We start from the raw sequence: 21,108 nt of genomic DNA on the forward strand, positions 1-21,108 counted from the left end.
CCTTGATCATCGCAAAAATTCACGCTAAAAATTAATTCATTCTGCTTCAAATTCTGCCATAATCTTAATCTGTATCGGTTTTACAGGATACAGTGTTTCAGAACTTTTTAAACCAAGGCTACAGAAACCAGCTTCAATTTGGGTGTTTTGGACGGATCTAAAGGCGTTACCGCAGCCCATTAAACCCAAAGCCATATACAAACCACTAAACATCGGTCTCACTCCAAGTTTGGCATCAGTCGGAGCCTGGATTTCTTGTAAAAACAAACAAAGCTGCCTGATAATATGACGCACAAAGCTCAGTTGGAATCCAAGTTTCAGCAAGTTCGCGTACGATACCTTGGAATGGATTCATTCAGTGATTGTTTACCACGGCTAAAAAGAAACTGGATTCAATAGGGCTGATTTTCCCAACACACACATCGAGACATCACCGGCATAAGCCCCACAATTTTCTGTTGCATTATGGATGGACAATCGTGGAGATTGTACCTAATATTTTCCTGTTTGTGCTACCATCAGATAAGGGCCCATGCCAGGAGTGATTACTCGTCAACCCTATTTCTTTGCTCCCCTCCCTTTTACTCAAGGGAAGAGTGGAACCCAGCAACAGCAAAACCCAACCACAGGGATTAATAGCTTGGCGGGATCATCTCATTGCCCTGCTTAAATACAATGCTCCCAGCATAGCCACAGCTATGCCAAGTAACCAAATCAATAGATTAAATGGCTCAACAAAGTATGTATCGGAATCTAAACTCTTGAAAATTTAGTTAATGCTAAAAAAAAAGATCAAAGTTAATTAATTAAATTGAATGACTTTAATTGCGGAGAGGAAAACACATGTTGCATAAAATCTACAGGAACAGCATGAATAAAATAAGCTCAGGTCTGCTGGCATTAGCTGGATACTTTAGAGATGATGCACAGACAAATACTGGATTTTGATTTAAGCCAATTGCCCTGCGACAGCACTAATCTCTGATGGATTTCAGCGCCATCTTCCGTGCTTTGTATAATTGGTCAGGTTTTCTGTTCTGCAAGGTTTTTGATGAATTAAATCCCATATAGCGCGTGAAATTAATCCAAAAACTCGTATCAATTAAATAATGAGTAGTCATTAAATTTGAAAGCAACCAGAACTTAACAGCATTATTAAACCTGCGTATCAAGGTAATTGACATGAAACGGTTATGATGTGCCCTGCAGGCTGCAACAACTACCTGCATTTATCTAGTGTTTTCACAAAGTGCAATGCCCCAAGGTGCTTCACAGGAGTGTTAACAAACAAAATTTGACACCGATCCATATAAAAGAGATACTAGGACAGGTGACTAATGTTCCCTCTAAGCGACGTGCAGCTTTCTGCCGGTCTTGCACAGACTGGGACCACCAGCTTGTTCTAAGTTAAGTTTCGCATGTGAATGTGCCCCGCAGCCCCTGAAAGTGGCTGTGCACCCACAAAAAAAATTAGGGGAAACATTACAGATGACCAATAGCTTGGTCAAAGAGGAAAGTGTTAAGGAGCATTTTAAAGGAGATGAGAGAGAGGATGGAGAGGCTCAGGGAGGGAATTGCAGAGCTGAGGTCCCAGGCAGCTGAAATCTTTAGTAATACTTCTATGCATCTGTTTTGTTGAATGATTGTGAGCCTCCTGTATTTCACCAGGCCTCTGTCACAGTCAAGTTACCAATATCCTATAATTCAACTCTGTTCGCACAGCACACTGGGTATTGTAGCCTGCAGAAGAAAACATGGGGAGAGCAAGTACAGAATATTAAGGGAGGCAGTATGTTTATATCAGGGCTTAATAGAGCTTTAATAAGATAAATACATCAGAACAGACTGCAACATTGACTAATATTACTCTCTAATGTTTTGATAAAGGCCACAATTCCAACCAATGTCATGCACGAGGTCGACTCTTCCTAATGTTGTAACACACTGCACTAGGGAGTGATGGGAGCTGCAATTGCTCAGAGAGAAAAAAAACAGAGAATGCTGGAAATCTCAGCGGGTCAGGCAGCATCTGTGGAGAGAAAAACAAAGTCAACGTTTTGGGTCGACGACCCTTCGTCAGAAGTGCCGAGTGTTCGAAAAGAGCAAATTCTTAAGCACTGAAAGGGGGAGGAGAAGAAAGAACAAAAGGGAAGGTCTGTGATCGGGTGGGAGGCAGGAGAGATTAGAGAGACAAAAGGGATGATGGGCTGAATTGAAATGGGATTGACAGAAGTTAGACAAATGTTAATCTGGATAGGGTGTGAATGGCGCAGTAATGACCAGCTGCCATTAGAGACAAAGAGAAGAAGAAAAAAGCATAAGATGGAGGGGCGGGAAAAGGGAGCCAAAGATGATCAGAGGTTAAGTTAAGAATGTGCTCTTTTCGAACGTTCGGCAGTTCTGACAGATTTTGCCCGACCCGCTGAGATTTCCAGCATTCTGTTTTTATTTCAGATTCCAGCATCCGCAGTATTTTACTTTTGTATTATTGCTCAGAGAGATCCTGATTTTGATTACGCCACTGTGGTAGTTGAAAAATGAGATCTCTGGAACAGGCTACCATCTCGTGTGGTGGACGCAGACTCAATGAATTCCTTCCAACGAGAGCTGCATTTGTTTCTGGCTGGGGTGGAGATTACCTCTTACAGATGGTAAGTACTGCAGGGAATTCAGGGCCGGAATGATCTCCTGGACTAGTTTCGATCACCAAAATGGGTTGGAGAGGAATTTCCCAGATTTCTTTTTCCAAATTGGCATCAGTTTTTAATCTGTATTTTTGCCTTTCCCAGGAGATCTCGTGGTTTTGGGTGCAGTGAAGTGTATACGTTGTGATACACAAGGTATGGCAATTGTGAGAGTTGGGCTCAATATATCAGATGGTCTTTACCTGTCCATCATTGCTCGTATGTTCGTAAGATGGGGGGGGACAAATGCTTTGGTATTAATCGCTCCATTTTGATGGGGCCACTTTGCTTGCTATATGAAAACTGGGATAACTGTGCCTCCTACCAAAGCAAAATAATGTGGATGCTGGATATCTGAAATAAAAAGGGAAAATGCTGGAAATACTCAGCAGGTCAGGCAGCATTGTGGTGAGAGAAATAGATTTAAAGTTTCAGATCGATGACCTTTCATCCCGGCCAATATTTATCCCTCAATCAGCATCACTAAAACAGATTATCTGGTCATTACCACATTGCTGTTTGTGGGAGCTGGCTGTGCACAAATTGGCTCCCCGCATTACAACAGTGACTACACTTCAAAAGTACTTAATTGGCAGTAAAGCACTTTGAGACATCCGGTGTTCGTGAAAGGTGCTATATAAATGCAAGTATTTATTTTCTTTCTTTTTCTTTCTTCCATTGAGCTTCATTGCAACAGTATAGGAGGCCGAGGACAGGGAGGACAGAGTGGGAGTGGGACGGATAATTAAAATGGCAAGCGACCGGAAGCTCGGAGCCACGCTTGCGGACTGAATGGAGGTGCCCTGCAAAGCGATCACCCAATCTGCGTTTGGTATCCCTAATGTAGAGGAGGCCACATCGTGAGCAGCGAATATAGTATACTAAACTGAAAGTAGTACAAGTAAATCGTTGTTTCACCTGGAAGGAGTGTTTGGGGCCCTGGATGGTACCTCCTAATCAGCTTCTTTTGCTGCAGAGCAAGAGAGAGAACAGCGCTGAAGCCCAGTTCAGTAAATATCTCACTACAGGGCAGGCTGGGAATGGAGGTCGAAAGGCACTTAGAGCAATTACGGCCATGGGAGAAGGGGAGGAGGACTGCAAGTGGCCGAGGGCCATATTGTGAATAGCAATTATGTGCACAGATGAGGATTAACTATTTTTTCCTACTTTCTACATTTAAAAAAAAATCTTAGAAACGTCCTCATAAAGAAGTTTTAATGAATAAATGACACTGCTTCTAGATCAGTTAATTCTGGTATACTTGGAGGGAGTGCACTGTTACCCGGAGCAAGAAATCTGAATAAATATGATCCAAATTTGCATTGTAGCATCAGGCTTGGAAAAGGAGACTTTGACTTGGGTCAGACTAGATTCTTCAAAGTTCTTTTCCCTCTCGGTCCACTCGGTGCAGCTGAAAAGCAGTGTGTACTTCACCACCACAGCTCGTGTATTGAAAAGGTGTTGCGAGAAGTTACTTGGTAAACATAGCTTTAAGACCATTTCTGTCAAGTTTGTAGCTGTTGCTCACGGCCTTCCGCGAGAGGTAGGCACCGGAGGGCATCATTTCTACAGGGAACAACATTTTAATTTAATTAGATTTGACAAGGTTCCCTTGAATGTTTAATTGTTAATTTGTGCATTTTGGTGCCCTTAAAAAAAGGGCACTTGAATTAATGTTCTACCAAAATAGTTGTAGAGCTGTTGCATTTTGAGTGGCTTAGCCAGTCATGTGATGTTCACAAGACTCAATAAAATCCCAATAGGTCATCCACGATGAGGTATGCAGTTGTGAGCCCAGTGGATGAACTGGTAATGTGTAGTGTGATTGTTAAACCTTTGTTAATAAACCAACTAGTTCTCAATAGCAATGTGTTGCAATGAATTCTTAAGCAAAAAACCCATGAAACAAATAGAAAAGTTAAACTCACTGGATAGGTCCCATTGCCAAACAGCAAAATAAGGGTAAGTAAAACTCGAATCATGGGTATACAGGAAAGTCAAGTTTATTTCCAGAAATTCTGGTTGATGATCACCTGGGAAATGTTGCTGGCAACAAAACTCCAGTCAGACCACAACAGTGTTGGCCTGGTGTTGAGAGCTGATAATCCTTCCCAGAAGAGCTACTTTATCCTCTGTTGGATCAAATATTTGCATTGATCAGACCGACAGCTTTGCTGTTAATCCCCGAACTTGTGCCATCATGTAAATAAAGTACAAGTGGAACGAAAGGTTGCAGAAAGAATTATTGCAAGAACTGCCTTTTCTCAATTAAGTCTGCTCTGAAGATGGAAGGCACAGTGGAGACATGACTATCGTGAGAAATCGGAGCACGCTGTTGATATTATTGTGGAACTAGATAAAAGCTCAAACTGAATTATATCACATGTAATTTTAGCTTGCATTCCCTGTTGTGTTATGTCCCAGGTAAACATTAATTATCATGTCCAAGAGACTCTGTGATCTCATACTTCTAGGGGGCAGGTGTCAGAACTAGGGCCACAACATTGTAGCTCTGATCCTCTGACACACGCTCGCTGCGCGTGCAACACCCCACTGGGTGTGTGGAATCATCCCTTTTATTCCCTGGTCCCAGTGTGTCTTTCTTTCAGAGTAAAATAAACTGCTGCTAACCCAGTTGTTGCTGACAAACAAAATATTCCAGTTATTTTTGTATTATATTGGTCCTAGTGTTGGTGGCAATCAGCTTTATCCTGACTATATTTTCCAATTAATATTTACTACTGTTCCCTATATCCCCCTTGTTTTTGATTATCATGAGGTAAAATGATAAGCAGATGAATGGCTTGACTTATTTGGTGTCCTCATCACTTGTTTTCAGCATTTGCTCTTCAATACACTGCCTCTCAATCAAAGTGCAGCACTGAAAGTGCTGCCCCTGATTTTCAGTTTAAATGAGTATTTCACCAATCAAATCCTCAATTATTGGTACTTGTCACCCTTCTGCCCTCTGATTGGAGCACTGACCTAAAGAACTAAGTAAAATATCTGGTATCCTATTTGCCTTTTAATGGTATCTTCTAGCAACAATCCCAGCTTCAAAGATCGATGTGTCTGCACCTCTACAACAACACCAACTTGTATTTATATGGCAACTTTAACATAGTTAAACATCCGAAAGCGCTTCACAGGAGCGTTATCAAAGAAAACTCGACACCGGGCCACATTAGGAGATATTAGGACAGATGTAAGAGGCAGGTTTTAAGGAGGGTCTTAAAGGAGGAAAGAGAGGTAGAGAGGCGGAGAGGTTTAGGAAGGGAATTCCAGAGCTTAGGGTCTAGGCAGCTGAAGACACAGCCGCCAATGATGGACTGATTAAAATTGGGGATGCTCAAGAGGCCAGAATTGGAAGAGCGCAGATATCTCGGGCGGGTGAGGGGGTCGTAGGGCTGGAGAAGATTAGAGCTAGGGAGGGGTAAGGCCATGAAAACAAGGATGAGAATTTTTAAATCGAGGCATTTCCTAAATGGGAGCCAATGTAGGTCAGTGAGCACAGGAGTGATGGATGAGCAGCGTGTGGCGGCCTGGCCTGGAAATTGGCACGGTCCCGGTCTGCAAGACCATTAGCAGGCCGGGGCCATTAGAGGGAGCAGTGTGTGGCGGCATACCACTGCAGGGAGCAGCGCATGCTCCCTGATTGATTGATTGGTCAAATCAAATCGCACGGGGTAGCCTGGAGAAGAAATTCATAGAATGCATACGGGATTGTTTCTTAGAACAGTATGTTACAGAACCTGCAAGGGAGCAAGCTATCTTAGATCTGGTCCTGTGTAATGAGACAGGAATAATAAACGATCTCCTGGTAAAAGATCCTCTCGGAATGAGTGATCACAGTATGGTTGAATTTGTAGTACAGATTGAGGGTGAGGAAGTAGTGTCTCAAATGAGCGTACTATGCTTAAACAAAGGGGACTACAGTGGGATGAGGGCAGAGTTGGCTAAAGTAGACTGGAAACACAGACTAAACGGTGGCACAATTGAGGAACAGTGGAGGACTTTTAAGGAGCTCTTTCATAGTGCTCAACAAAAATATATTCCAGTGAAAAAGAAGGGCGGTAAGAGAAGGGATAACCAGCCGTGGATAACCAAGGAAATAAAGGAGAGTATCAAATTAGAAACCAATGCGTATAAGGTGGCCAAGGTTAGTGGGAAAATAGAAGATTGGGAAAATTTTAAGCGACAGCAAAGAATGACTAAGCAAGCAATAAAGAAAGGAAAGATAGATTAGAAACATAGAAACATAGAAAATAGGTGCAGGAGTAGGCCATTCGGCCCTTCTAGCCTGCACCGCCATTCAATGAGTTCATGGCTGAACATGCAACTTCAGTACCCCATTCCTGCTTTCTCACCATACCCCTTGATTCCCCTAGTCGTAAGGACTTCATCTAACTCCTTTTTGAATATATTTAGTGAATTGGCCTCAACAACTTTCTGTGGTAGAGAATTCCACAGGTTCACCACTCTCTGGGTGAAGAAATTCCTCCTCATCTCGGTCCTAAATGGCTTCCCCCTTATCCTTAGACTGTGTCCCCTGGTTCTAGACTTCCCCAACATTGGGAACATTCTTCCTGCATCTAACCTGTCTAACCCCGTCAGAATTTTAAACGTTTCTATGAGGTCCCCTCTCATTCTTCTGAACTCCAGTGAATACAAGCCCAGTTGATCCAGTCTTTCTTGATAGGTCAGTCCCGCCATCCCGGGAATCAGTCTGGTGAACCTTCGCTGCACTCCCTCAATAGCAAGAATGTCCTTCCTCAGGTTAGGAGACCAAAACTGTACACAATACTCCAGGTGTGGCCTCACCAAGGCCCTGTACAATTGTAGCAACACCTCCCTGCCCTTGTACTCAAATCCCCTCGCTATGAAGGCCAACATACCATTTGCTTTCTTAACCGCCTGCTGTACCTGCATGCCAACCTTCAATGACTGATGTACCATGACACCCAGGTCTCTTTGCACCTCCCCTTTTCCTAATCTGTCACCATTCAGATAATAGTCTGTCTCTCTGTTTTTACCACCAAAGTGGATAACCTCACATTTATCCACATTATACTTCATCTGCCATGCATTTGCCCACTCACCTAACCTATCCAAGTCGCTCTGCAGCCTCATAGAATCCTCCTTGCAGCTCACACTGCCACCCAACTTAGTGTCATCCGCAAATTTGGAGATACTACATTTAATCCCCTCGTCTAAATCATTAATGTACAATGTAAACAGCTGGGGCCCCAGCACAGAACCTTGCGGTACCCCACTAGTCACTGCCTGCCATTCTGAAAAGTCCCCATTTACTCCTACTCTTTGCTTCCTGTCTGACAACCAGTTCTCAATCCATGTCAGCACACTACCCCCAATCCCATGTGCTTTAACTTTGCACATTAATCTCTTGTGTGGGACCTTGTCGAAAGCCTTCTGAAAGTCCAAATATACCACATCAACTGGTTCTCCCTTGTCCACTCTACTGGAAACATCCTCAAAAAATTCCAGAAGATTTGTCAAGCATGATTTCCCTTTCACAAATCCATGCTGACTTGGACCTATCATATTACCTCTTTCCAAATGCACTGCTATGACATCCTTAATAATTGATTCCATCATTTTACCCACTACCGATGTCAGGCTGACCGGTCTGTAATTCCCTGTTTTCTCTCTCCCTCCTTTTTTAAAAAGTGGGGTTACATTGGCTACCCTCCACTCCATAGGAACTGATCCAGAGTCAATGGAATGTTGGAAAATGACTGTCAATGCATCCACTATTTCCAAGGCCACCTCCTTAAGTACTCTGGGATGCAGTCCATCAGGCCCTGGGGATTTATCGGCCTTCAATCCCATCAATTTCCCCAACACAATTTCCCGACTAATAAGGATTTCCCTCAGTTCCTCCTCCTTACTAGACCCCCCGACCCCTTTTATATCCGGAAGGTTGTTTGTGTCCTCCTCAGTGAATACCGAACCAAAGTACTTGTTCAATTGGTCCGCCATTTCTTTGTTCCCCGTTATGACTTCCCCTGATTCTGAGGGCAGGGGACCTACGTTTGTCTTTACTAACCTTTTTCTCTTTACATATCTATAGAAACTTTTGCAATCCGCCTTAATGTTCCCTTAAATTCAATTAAATTGACCAAGCACATCACACCCTTTACATCATCATCATCATCATAGGCAGTCCTTCGGAATCGAGGAAGACTTGCTTCCACTCCTGAAGTTCTTCGGTGGCTGAACAGTCCAATACAAGAGCCACAGACTCTGTCACAGGTGGGACAGATAGTCGTTGAGGGAAGGGGTAGGTGGAACTGGTTTGCCGCATGCTCTTTCCGCTGTCTGCGCTTGATTTCTGCATGATCTCGGCGTTGAGACTCGAGGTGCTCAGCGCCCTCTCGATGCACTTCCCCCACTTAGGACAGTTTTGGGCCAGGGACTCCCAGGTGTCAGTGGGGATGTCGCACTTTATCAGGGAGGCTTTGAGGGTGTCCTTGTAGCGATTCCACTGCCCACCTTTGGCTCATTAGCCGTGAAGGAGCTGAGAGTACAGCACTTGCTTTGGGAGTCTCATGACTGGCATGTGGACTACCCAGCGGAGCTGATTGAGTGTGGTCAGTGCTTCAATGCTGGGGATGTTAGCCTGGACGAGGACACTGATGTTGGTGCGCCTGTCCTCCCAGGGGATTTGTAGGATCTTGCGGTGACATCGTTGGTGATATTTCTCCAGCAACTTGAGGTGTCTACTGTACATGGCCTATGTCTCTGAGCCATACAGAAGGGCAGGTATTACTACAGCCCTGTAAACCATGGGCTTAGTGGCAGTTTTGAGGGCCTGGTCTTCAAACACTCTTTTCCTCATGCGGCCGAAGGCTGCACTGACGCACCGGAGGCGGTGTTGGATCTCGCGTCAATGCCTGCTCTTGTTGATAGGAGGCTACCGAGATATGGGAAGTGGTCCAGTGTCCAGGGCCGCGCTGTGGATCTTGATGACTGGGGGGGCAGTGCTGTGCGGTGAGGAAATCCATCGATGAATCCCATTCAGAGTAAAGAAAGGTAAAGCTGAAATATTTTGAGGTTGAACAACTGTTGGTATATCCCACCAGGATCATGACAGTGGAGTTTGAATTAATACTCTTTTTGTTAAATGCTGTTCTGAGTAGCACAACTGATGCAAACTCATTTCATTCAGAAGTACAAAATGACGGTTACATCGCCAAATAATGACTAAATCAGTTTAATACATTTCTACTGATTTTGATGAAAGATCATCGACCTGAAACGCTAACTCTGTTTCTCTCTCCACAGATGCTGCCTGACCTGCTGAGTGTTTCCAGCATTTTATTTCAGATTTTCAGCATCTGTAGTATTTTGCTTTCTGAATACATTTCTGCTATCAGGGCATTGAAAGTGGTATAACTTCTCGTTAATAAGTCAGACTTTTATGTACATTTTTATGTTTTATAAATACAGGGCAGTAAATTACACCAGTAAAACACATAGAAATAGTGATATATTGAACAAGCATTTAATACCCTTGTACCAATTACTCTTTTCGCTATTTTGATGGAGGCGTGTAGAATGGGTTAACTCCTTTATTGAAACAGTGGTAAAGAAAATTTATGACCAGCATGTTAAGCATTTGTATGATATTATCACCAACAGAAACGTCTACCTTATTGGGTTTTACTATAATGGCAAACTGTAAAGGGAGAAACCACTTACATCGAGATGATGGTGAGAGACTAGGAGCTGTGGAGGAGCAAAGGGATTTGGCTGTCCATGTACACAAATCACTAAAAGCTAGTGCACAGGTACAAAAAGTAATCAAAAAGGCTAATGGAATTGTTGTGTCTATCTCAAGAGGGTTGGTATATCAAAATGAGGACGTGATGCTTCAGTTGTACAGAGTCTTAGTCAAACCGCATCTGGACCACTGCATTCTGTTCTGGGCACCGAACCTCAGGAATGATATACAGGTTGAAACTCCCTTATCCAGCACCCTAGGGTCCTGGCCCGTGCCGAATAAGGGATTTTGCAAGATAAAGGGAAGTCAGCCCGAGGGGGTGGGAAGAAGGTCGGTGCCCCAGGCGGGTCGAGTGTCGGAACGGCCCCAGTGGGTGTCGGCGGGCTCAGTATTGGCAGGCCGTGTTGGCGGGCCGAGTGTCAGCACGGCCCAAAAGTCAGGGTGGGGGTCGGCCACGTTCTGCGCATGCGCCCCCGTCCACCAGAATCATGCTGGACGAGGTGCCGGATAAGGGAGTCCCGGATAAGGGAGGTCTAACCTGTTTTGGCCTTGGAAGGGAGCAGTGCAAATTTACCAGGATGATACCAGGGCTAAAAGAGCTCAATTATGAGGACAGGTTGCATAATCTTGGCATGAATTCCCTCGAGTATGGATTGTTGAGGGATGATCTAAGCGAGGTCTTCAAAATGATAAAGAAATTCAATAGGGTAGATTGAAAGAAATTCTGGCGAGGAATCCAAAATAAGAGAGCATCGTCGAAAAATTAGAGGTTGGCCATTTAGGATTAAAATAAGGAAGCGATTTTTCACAGAAAAGATAGTGGAAATCTCGGATGCTCACCCTCAAAAGGCTGTGGATGCTGGGTCAATTGAAATTTTTAAGACTGAGATTTATAGATTTTTTGTTAGGTAAGGGTATTGAGGGATATGGAATTGAGGTACAGATCAGCCATGATCTAATTGAATAGTGGAACAGGTTCGAGGGGTTGAATGGCCTACTCCTGTTCTTATGAGACCTCATCCATATTTCTTTTTAGGAAAAAAGTACAATAAATAGCTGAGGTACAGGCTGATGAACAGAATTAGCACAGCGTCCTTTCACCTTTGACTTGATAAAGACTATAAAATAATGGCCGAGTGATACTGTAAAATATGAACAACATTGAGAAAAGATGATCCTTGAAATGAACAGCAATTCAAAGTATGTTTCATTTTCAAATTCAGAATAATGGTTCAGCCGGATCTGTAAAGGTCACGGTTAGTTCCAGATTTAAAGCACCATAATGAATAATTGCTCTTCACACATACATGAGGCACATTTAAGTGAGTAGGTAGCATGGTAATTCATAACAGTGTATTATTACCTATGTTTAACAGTCAGCCTTACAGGCCCAATATAAACAGTTGATGAGCGTGCTTGTTGACTAAAAGTGTCTACATTGAACCGTACTTTTTTCCCCATGGACTTTAGAATTTGATTGTTGTTGAATTTTATGAGGAATCCTAGAAATTATGCTGTCTTTTGTCCTTTCCCAGTGACTACAAATTAAGGTACTCCTTACTCAGTCTTCCCCATCTCATAAAACCTACAGAGTTAGTGCAACCTAACTTCTACCTTTTAATTTATTCTTTCATAGGCTTCAATTTTGGCACAGCCTGTTTTTCAGCGCACTTCCCGGAGTTGCGCCACTTTTCTCCATTCCAAGATGCGGCGAAAAATGTTCTTGCCACTTTGGCCGCTGTCCAGCCTCTTCCCAGGAACATGGCCAGTCGAGTCTGGGGGGGGGGGGGGGAGGGGAGGGGGGGGGTGGAGCCAACGTTCTGCATCAAAAACTGTGCCGGGACGTCTGCACATACGCAGTGGAGTCCGCTGGCGATGTCCGCGCATGCGCAGTAGCTCCTCACTCCCAGCCTCTCCGATTGCTTGCTGCAACCTCTCTGTTAATTTGCTTGCTGCAGCCGCTCTGTGGACCCCGATGCCGGCCAGTTATCCCGCCCCTGGCCCTGGCCGAGTGGCCTCCCGCACCGGCTGGCCCGCTGCCTTCCCGAGCCAAGTTTGAAGATGAAGGTAGGACTTACATAAATTTTTTATTTCTTATTGAATTCTTATTACTTTTTGTTTGCAAGGTTTGGTGGTTTATAAGGCTTGGTGGTTTAGGTGCAGGCAGGTCCTCTCCGCTTCCTGCCCCTATCCCAGGCCGAATGGCCTCCGGTGTACCTACCTGCGCCGATTTCTTTAACTCTCCGCAAGGGTTTTCTGAAGTGGCCACATACACTGCCCAAGTAGATTTGGAGTAACTATTAACTGGCCAAAGTTGCCTAAATGGGCAGAACTGGCGTAGGTGGCTGGTAACGCCCCCTGTTGAGAAAAAAAACTAAACTAAAAAAAAAATCCCAACTAACTCACTTACACTGGTGCAAATTGATTGGGGAAAATGGGGATTTTTAAGTTACCCGCCAGAAAAAACAAATTACTCCAAAAAAAAACGGAGCAACTCCTGGCCAAAATTGAGCCCATACTCATTACAATCATAGTGGACTTCTCATCTAGGTGAACAAAACGATAAGCTATATGTATCTGGATATACCAAGATTTAAGGAACTCCATGATACTCTTGGTTATCAGTATACTGCAGACATTATTTTGGTCCCAAGGAACTATATTAAATCCCCAATATCCTCAGCTTTAACAAAGTCTATAAATTCCATTCAGCCTTCTAGACATTACAATATCATCAGCATTATTATAGGCAGTCCCTCGAAATCGAGGAAGATTTGCTTCCACTCTAAAAGTGCGTTCTCAGGTGACTGTACAGTCCAATACGAGAATTACAGTCTCTGTCACAGGTGGGAATTAGTTCTCTCGGCGACGAGACTCGAGGTGCTCAATGCCCTTCCTGATGCTCTTCCTCCACTGAGGGCAGTCTTGGGCCAGGGATTCCCAGGTGCCGGTGGGGATGTTGCATTTTATCAAGAAGGCTTTGAGGGTGTCCTTGAAGCATTTCCGCTGCACACCAGGGGCTCGCTTGCTGTGTAGGAGTTCCGAGTAGAGCACTTGCTTTGGAAGTCTCGTGTCAGGCATGCGGACAATGTGGCCGGCCCAACGGAGCTGGTCGAGTGTGGTCAGTGCTTCGATGCTGAGGATGTTGGCCTGAGCAAGAACACTGACGTTGGTGCGTCTATCCTCCCAATGGATTTGCAGGATCTTGTGGAGGCAGCGTTGGTGGTACTTCTCCAGTGCTTTGAGGTGTCTACTATATATGGTCCATGTCTCTGAGCCATAGACATGGCAGACCTATTGAACAAATACTTTGGTTCTGTCTTCACTAAGGAAGACACAAATAACCTTCCGAAAATACTAGGGGACCGAGGGTCTAGTAAGAAGGAGGAACTAAAGGAAATCCTTATTAGTCAGCAAATTGTTAGGGAAATTGATGGGATTGAAGGGCGATAAATCCCCAGGGCCTGATAGTCTGCATCCAAGAGTACTTAAGGAAGTGGCCCTAGAAATAGTGGATGCATTGGTGGTCATTTTCCAACATTCTATAGACTCTGGATAAGTTCCACTGGGCTGGAGGGTAGCTAATGTAACCCCACTTTTTAAAAAAGGAGGGAGAGAGAAAACAGGAAATTATAGACCGGTCAGCCTGACATCGATGGTGGGGAAAATGTTGGAATCAATTATTAAAGATGTAATAGCAGCGCATTTGGAAAGCCGTGACAGGATCAGTCCAAGTAACATGGATTTATGAAAGGGAAATCATGCTTGACAAATCTTGTAGAATTTTTTGAGGATGTAAATTGTAGAGTGGACAAGGGGGAGCCAGTGAATGTGGTATATTTAGACATTCAAAAGGCTTTTGACAAGGTCCCACACAAGAGATTAGTGTACAGAATTAAAGCACATGGTATTGGGGGTAATGTATTGATGTGGATGGAGAACTGGTTGGCAAACAGGAAGCAAAGAGTAAGAATAAACGGCTTCTTTTCAGAATGGCAGACAGTGACTAGTGGGGTACCACAAGGTTCAGTGCTGGGACTCCAGCTATTTACAATATACATCAATGATTTAGATAAAGGAATTGAATGTAATATCTCCAAGTTTTCAGATGACACTAAGCTGGGTGGCAGTGTGAGCTGTGAGGAGCATGCTAAGAGGCTGTAGGGTGACTTGGACAGGTTAGGTGCGTGGGCAAATACATGGCCGATGCGGTATAATGTAGATAAATGTGAGGTTACCCACTTTGGTGGTAAAAACAGGAAGGCAGATTATTATCTGAATAGTGATAGATTAGTAAAAGGGGAGGTGTAATGAGACCTGGGTGTCATGTTTCATCAGTCATTGAAAATTGGCATACAGGTACAGCAGGCTGTGAAGAAGGCAAATGGCATGTTGGCCTTCATAGCGAGAGGATTTGAATATAGGAGCAGGGAGGTCTTACTGCAGTTTTACAGGGCCTTGGTGAGGCCACATCTTGAATATTGTGTACAGTTTTAGTCTCCTAATCTGAGGAAGGACATTCTTGCTATTGAGGCAGTGCAGCGAAGGTTCACCAGACTGATACCTGGGATGACAGGACTGACATATGAAGAAAGACTGGATCGAGTAGGCTTATATTCAATGGAATTTAGAAGAATGAGAGGGGATCTCATAGAAATATATAAAATTCTGTCGGGATTGGACAGGTTAGATGCAGGAAGAATGTTCCCGATGTTGGGGAAGTCCAGAACCAGAGGTCACAGTCTAATGATAAGGGGTAAGTCATTTAGGACCGAGATGAGGAGAAACTTCTTCACTCAGAGAGTTGTGAGCATGTGGAATTCTGTACCATAGAAAAGTTGTTGAGGCCAGTTCGTTAGATATATTCAAAAGGGAGTTAGAAGTGGTCCTTACGGCTAAAGGGATCAATGGGTACGGAGAGAAAGCAGGAATGGGGTACTGAAGTGCATGATCAGCCATGATCATATTGAATGAATGGTGGTGCAGGCTTGAAGGGCCGAATAGCCTACTCCTTGCACCTATTTTCTATGTTTCTATATAGGAGGGCGGGTATCACTACTGTCCTGTAGACCATAAGCTTGGCGCCAGATTTGAGGTACTGGTCTTCAAACACTCTCTTCCTCAGGCAACCGAAGGCTGCACTGGCCCACTGGAGGCGGTGTTGGACCTAGTCATCGCTGATAGTAGGCTCCCGAGGTAAGGAAAATGGTCCACATTGTCCAAGGCCGCGCCGTGGATCTTGATGACTGGGGGGCAGTGCTGTGTGGCGGGGTCAGGTTGGTGGTGGACCTTTATCTTATGGATGTTTAGTGTAAGGCCCATGCTTTCGTAGGCCTCGGTGAAGATGTTGACAATGGCTTGGAGTTCGGCCTCTGAATGTGCGCAGATGCAAGCGTCATCTGCAAATCGATGACAGAGGATGAGACGACCTTGGATCTAGCCTGGAGGCGACGAAGATTGAACAGGTTCCTATTTGATCTATAGTGTACATTGTACAGCAAGACAAAAAAAAAACACGGTGCTCCAGCCAATGACTGAATAGCCTCAGTACAAATATTCTAATAATACACAAAATGTGCAGCTTAAGCCTTTTGGATAAAAGCTCTTGTACATCTGCAGATAGTACCAATGCCTACTGAATGATGAATGGGCCCTGCAACAGTTCACATTAAATCCATTATGCTATTTCAGTAACGGAGTACCCTTAAGGGATACTTTTAAAATAGCCTCGAAGCAATTACAGCTAATCTCTTAGAATTAACTATCTGAGAGTTATGGTTATACTCAGCCCACAAAACTACAATTTAAACATGTTTCCCATCGCAGATGAACAGAGCCTTTGATCGGAAACAAGGCGTCAGTGGCATCAATCATATTTCTTGTGACACCAGCTCCTCTGCTCCTCAACAAATCATTAAACTTGGCATGAGAAGTGCAAGGTGTCAATTGGGGTAATTGGCAGCATCACTACTCTGTTTACAAAGGTGCAATTTATTTCTGGGTAAAAAAATTGGAAATATCCCAATACTAAATGAGTTTGAGCAGTCTTCATAATCAATTTGGTATATATTGTCTTTAAATTATTTTCCATATTGTGATATATCCTACATGTCGATTTTAATGTAGTTTTCCATGTAACGTGGCACAGATCACATGCCAAACAGCTTAGCATTACTTATAGAATCATAGAATAGTACAGCACAGAATGCTGCCATTCGGCCCATCGAATCTGCGCCCACTCCTTCAAAGAGCAATCCAGTTCGTCCCACTTCCCCGCTCTTTTTCCATATCCCTGCAACTTTTTCTCCTTCCAGTATTTATCCAATTCCCTTTTGAAGGCTACTATTGAATCTGTATCCACCACCCAATCAGGCAATGCATTCCAAATCTTAACCACTCGTTGCATAAAAAAGTTTTTCCTTCTGTCGCCTCTAGTTCTTTTGCCAATCACCTTAAATCTGTGACCTCTGGTTATCGACCCTTCAGCCATTGGAAACAGTTTCTCCTTATTTATGCTTCATGATTTTAAACACCTCTATCAAATCTCCTTCTCTACTCGAAGGAGAACAACCCCAAGCTTCTCCAGTCTATCCACAAAACAGTAATCCCTATTTAAAATTGTACCATGTATTAGCATATATTGTCTCTACTCATTCTTCCTACCAAAATGTATCACCTCATACATTGCATTGAATTTCATCGACCATGTATCCGTTGATTCCACCAACCTGTCTATGTCCTCTTGAAGTCTATTACTATCTTCCTCACTGTAAACTATACTTCAAATTTTCATGTCATTGGCAAATTTCAATATTGTGCCCTGTACCTCCAAGTCCAAGTCATTAATGTATATCAAAAATAGCATTAGCCCTAGTTCTGAACCTTGGGAAACACCACTATATACCTCCCTGCAGTCTGAAAAACAGCCATTCACCACAACTCTCTGTTTTCTATCCCTAGCCAATTCTGTGTCCATGCCACTACTGCCCCTTTTATCCCATGGGCTTCAATTTTTCTAACAAGCCTAATATGTGGTATTTTATCCACTGCTCTTTTAAAGTCCATATACACAACATCGACACAACCGCAGTCTTTTACCTCATCAAAAAACTCAATCAAGTTAGTCAAACACGATTTGTCCTTCTTTATGAGTCCATGCTTGTCCAAGTGGCTGGTAATGTTTTCCTGGATTGTTGGTTCTAAAAGCTTCCCCACCACCGACATTAAACTGACTGACTATAATTGTCAGGTTTATTCTTCTCCCCCTTTTTGAACAATGGTGTAACATTTGCAATCCTCCAGTCCTTTGGCACCATCCGTGTACCCAAGGTGGATTGGAAGATTGTGGCTAGCACCTCCACAATTTCTATCCTTATTTCCCTCAGAAATCTAGGATGCATCCCATCCAGACAAGATGATTTATCCACTTAAAGTACTGTCACCCTTCATAATATCTCCTCTTTATTTTTTTTATATCTCATCCAGTATCCCAGTGATCTCCTTGTTTACCATAGTTTTGGCAAAGTCATCTTTCTTGGTCAACACCAATGCAAGATACTCATTCAGTACCTCAGTTATGCCTTCTGCCTCCACCAATAGGTCTCCAATTTGGTCCTTAATCAGCCCCACAGCTCCTCTGACAACCCTTGTACTGTTAATGTGCCAATACAAGACCATTGGATTAGCTTTTATGTTAGCTGTTAATCTATTCTCGTACAGCCTCTTTGTCCCTCTTATTTCCTTTTATCCTACTCCTCTATACTTTTCACATTCAGCCTGTTTTATATACCATGTGTGGACTGAATATCAATGGTCTACCTGCAGAATGCGACTTGAAAGCTTGGTCCTATTTTTCACTCCCTAAACTGCACAGCACATTATGAAATGAATAGTGGGTGTACTCAATGGTGGTGGTATTTACATTTGTCTGCCCGCTACTGGCTTGCTTCTGTTATAAATTGGCTGCAGTACTCTTCACACTACTTGTACTACAGCACCAGCGAATCAACACTATACAATATTGCCCATTCGAAGAGAATGTGGGTCTCCTTACAGTGGAAAGCAGCCATCAAACTCAAAATGAGAGGAAATGAAACCTCTGTCCTACATCAGGTTTTATTCTCCATATTGACATCATCCTGACAGACTTCTACAATGAAAGAGATTACACCCCAGAATTGAGATGTTTTTTTTTACAAAAAGTCTCCAACAATATAAAGCACAGGCAAGATGTGAGTTACAATTCAAATTCAGACAGTCCTCAAACAGCGCTGCATAGCAATTCAAAGTTCAGAACAATTACAAGACACTCAGACACCCAGCAAATAAATTCCACACAAATAGCATAATTAGCACAAAATGTAATACAATCATTACAAAGGCAGCTTGCTAAGGCCTTCAGCCCTACAATACCATCATCAAACAAACACCACCCCGTTAAAATACCACCATCAAACACCACACCATCGTCAAAACACCACAGTGCAAAAACACCACCGCCAAACATAATACCGTCAAATGTAATACCGTGAAGCACCACCACCAAACATAATACGTCACAACCACTATATGGATTCATTTTGATAACAGGTCTGACAAGCTACCTACAATCAATAAGGCTCTCATGGGAAGTTGCTATCTTCCACCTGCAAATTACAATCTCTCAGTTCTTTGCACTGTGCTGATAGTTTCTGACCTTGGTTCTTCTCACACCAGGAAAAGAGATCATTTGGAGTTGGAACTATCCCAGCGTTCATAGCGATTGCAGCTCGTTTAAACTACAGGGTCTAAAGTTTTAACAGAAGGCCTTCCCTATTGCCTTTGACGGTTGGGATAACTCTGCCTGCATTGCTGTCTCTTGTTTTGCCTTGCTCGCCAGTGAGTGAGACCATGTTACAAATCCCACAGCTAAATGGGCTGCATGAAGAGGAAGAAAAATAAAACAGAGAACAAGAGAAAGACAGGGAAAAAAGTTGAAGAAATAGGAGCAAATAATACATTAATGCTATTGACGTTCCCCTGAGGCCCATGTGACAGTTTGCCATTTTAAGCCAGGTTTATATTTCCGGAGTGAATTGATACCTCAGGTAAACTGACTGAAAATCTTGTGCGAGAAAAGAACTTTGACAGTCCCGACAAAAGACCATGCGTTAAGAGAACTCTTTCAAAAAAATACAATAACTTCTGAGCCGGTTGGTAATTCTAGGCTTGTAAATGCTTTCGATAACTGTATTCTATGCTTCATCCTTTCCATCAAAGAACAAGATGGGTTCTCCATAGGAGCTTTTGTTACTGGCTAGAGTATGAAACACTGAGAAACACTTGAAACAAAATGAAACGTGCTCAGTATCAACACGCTTGGTATCTTCCTTCCTCCATACCTCATTCCGCAGGACCTCAGTACCAGGACACAGTCCTGTCAATGTTGATGACCTGCTAAATGTGACATTTATGTACAGCAAGAATAGTGCAATCCACTTGGAACTCTGCTTATTTTCACAAGCAGCATACATCAAAATGGGCCATATTATTAAACCAGAACGAGCGACTGTCATTCCTAATGAGCAAGAGTTGCTGGGTCTGCCCAGAGTGGTACCTCTGGGACACTCGTTAGTTAGTTTTTTCTTATTGCCACTGCAGTTAATCACCACTTTCCTGGGATAGGGAATTGTTCCCGACACCCACATAATTTCTACAATGTCCCACATGGGTCAGAGATTTCGTAAATGAGGAAGATGAAAATCAAACGCATTACAGGTCATCAGCTACCAAACAGGACAAAACCACTGAACAAATTTCTAGGAAAATAACAGTAGCAGTTTTAGAAATTCTCCCAACAAAATAATAGTTTAAAAAAGAATCAATGAAGAAAAATTGCTTAGAACCCGATAGGGCTTATCATGCCTGTCATTAAATTTCAGCTAGAAGTTAGAATATTTGTCTTGTATTTATGCAGCTGCTGCTATTTCATGAAGTAAAATGCTTTTTCTGTGGAATCTACTCCCGTTTCAGCTAATAGTGCCGTTGGTCGTGTTTATGTTTGTTCATTATTTTTCCCCCCTCCTCTCCTGACAGCACAGATTCATGCTAAGGTACAGCCCACATAACCAATCTTGGCCTAGAGACAGAGGCCTAGAAATTCGAGCATGCCCAAAACCGGGCACCCATCCCCGTGCCAGAATGGCTAGGCCTGAGGTATACACAATATTGGGCCTGGGACCTCATTATCATCAAGATGGTAAGCTGCATAAACTCTGTTGATCGCACGTGACCTAATTTTTGCGACAAACAATATTTTTGTTTCTTACATTGTTTATTTTTTTAAAGTCCCAGAATGATTGACCAAAGAGAATATAAAATGTAGCCTGGTCTTTGGTAAATACAACCATTATACTACCTCCAGTCTGTTGTGACTTAAAAGAGGGAAACCGAGTGTTAACCATCATTCACATATGCATACTGTCCAACTGGATGGTGATCAGGAGTCTGCCCACTGCCCTCAGCCATGGGCGCCCACACTAATTCTGATGGCCAAGTGGAGATCAGCTAATTCAGCACAGATTTGGGATTGACCCCATGACCGTTCTGCTCGGTACGGCTGCCTTCCTCACTGGACCGTGCCCGAACTAACTGACCTACCAGGGGACAGCACACAGGCACTGGGTGAAGCAAGGCTCAGTA

At 43.4% G+C, this 21,108-nt stretch overlaps 1 protein-coding gene across 2 annotated transcripts in view; it reads right to left on the reverse strand.

Moving 5' to 3' along the window:
* Positions 1–21,108, reverse strand: part of celsr2 (cadherin, EGF LAG seven-pass G-type receptor 2) — a 329,991-nt gene that overhangs the window by 156,387 nt on the left and 152,496 nt on the right. The gene's annotated exons all lie outside the window — the stretch shown is intronic.

The sequence above is a fragment of the Pristiophorus japonicus genome, chromosome 17 (assembly GCF_044704955.1).
Source record: "Pristiophorus japonicus isolate sPriJap1 chromosome 17, sPriJap1.hap1, whole genome shotgun sequence".
NCBI lineage: Eukaryota > Metazoa > Chordata > Chondrichthyes > Pristiophoridae > Pristiophorus > Pristiophorus japonicus.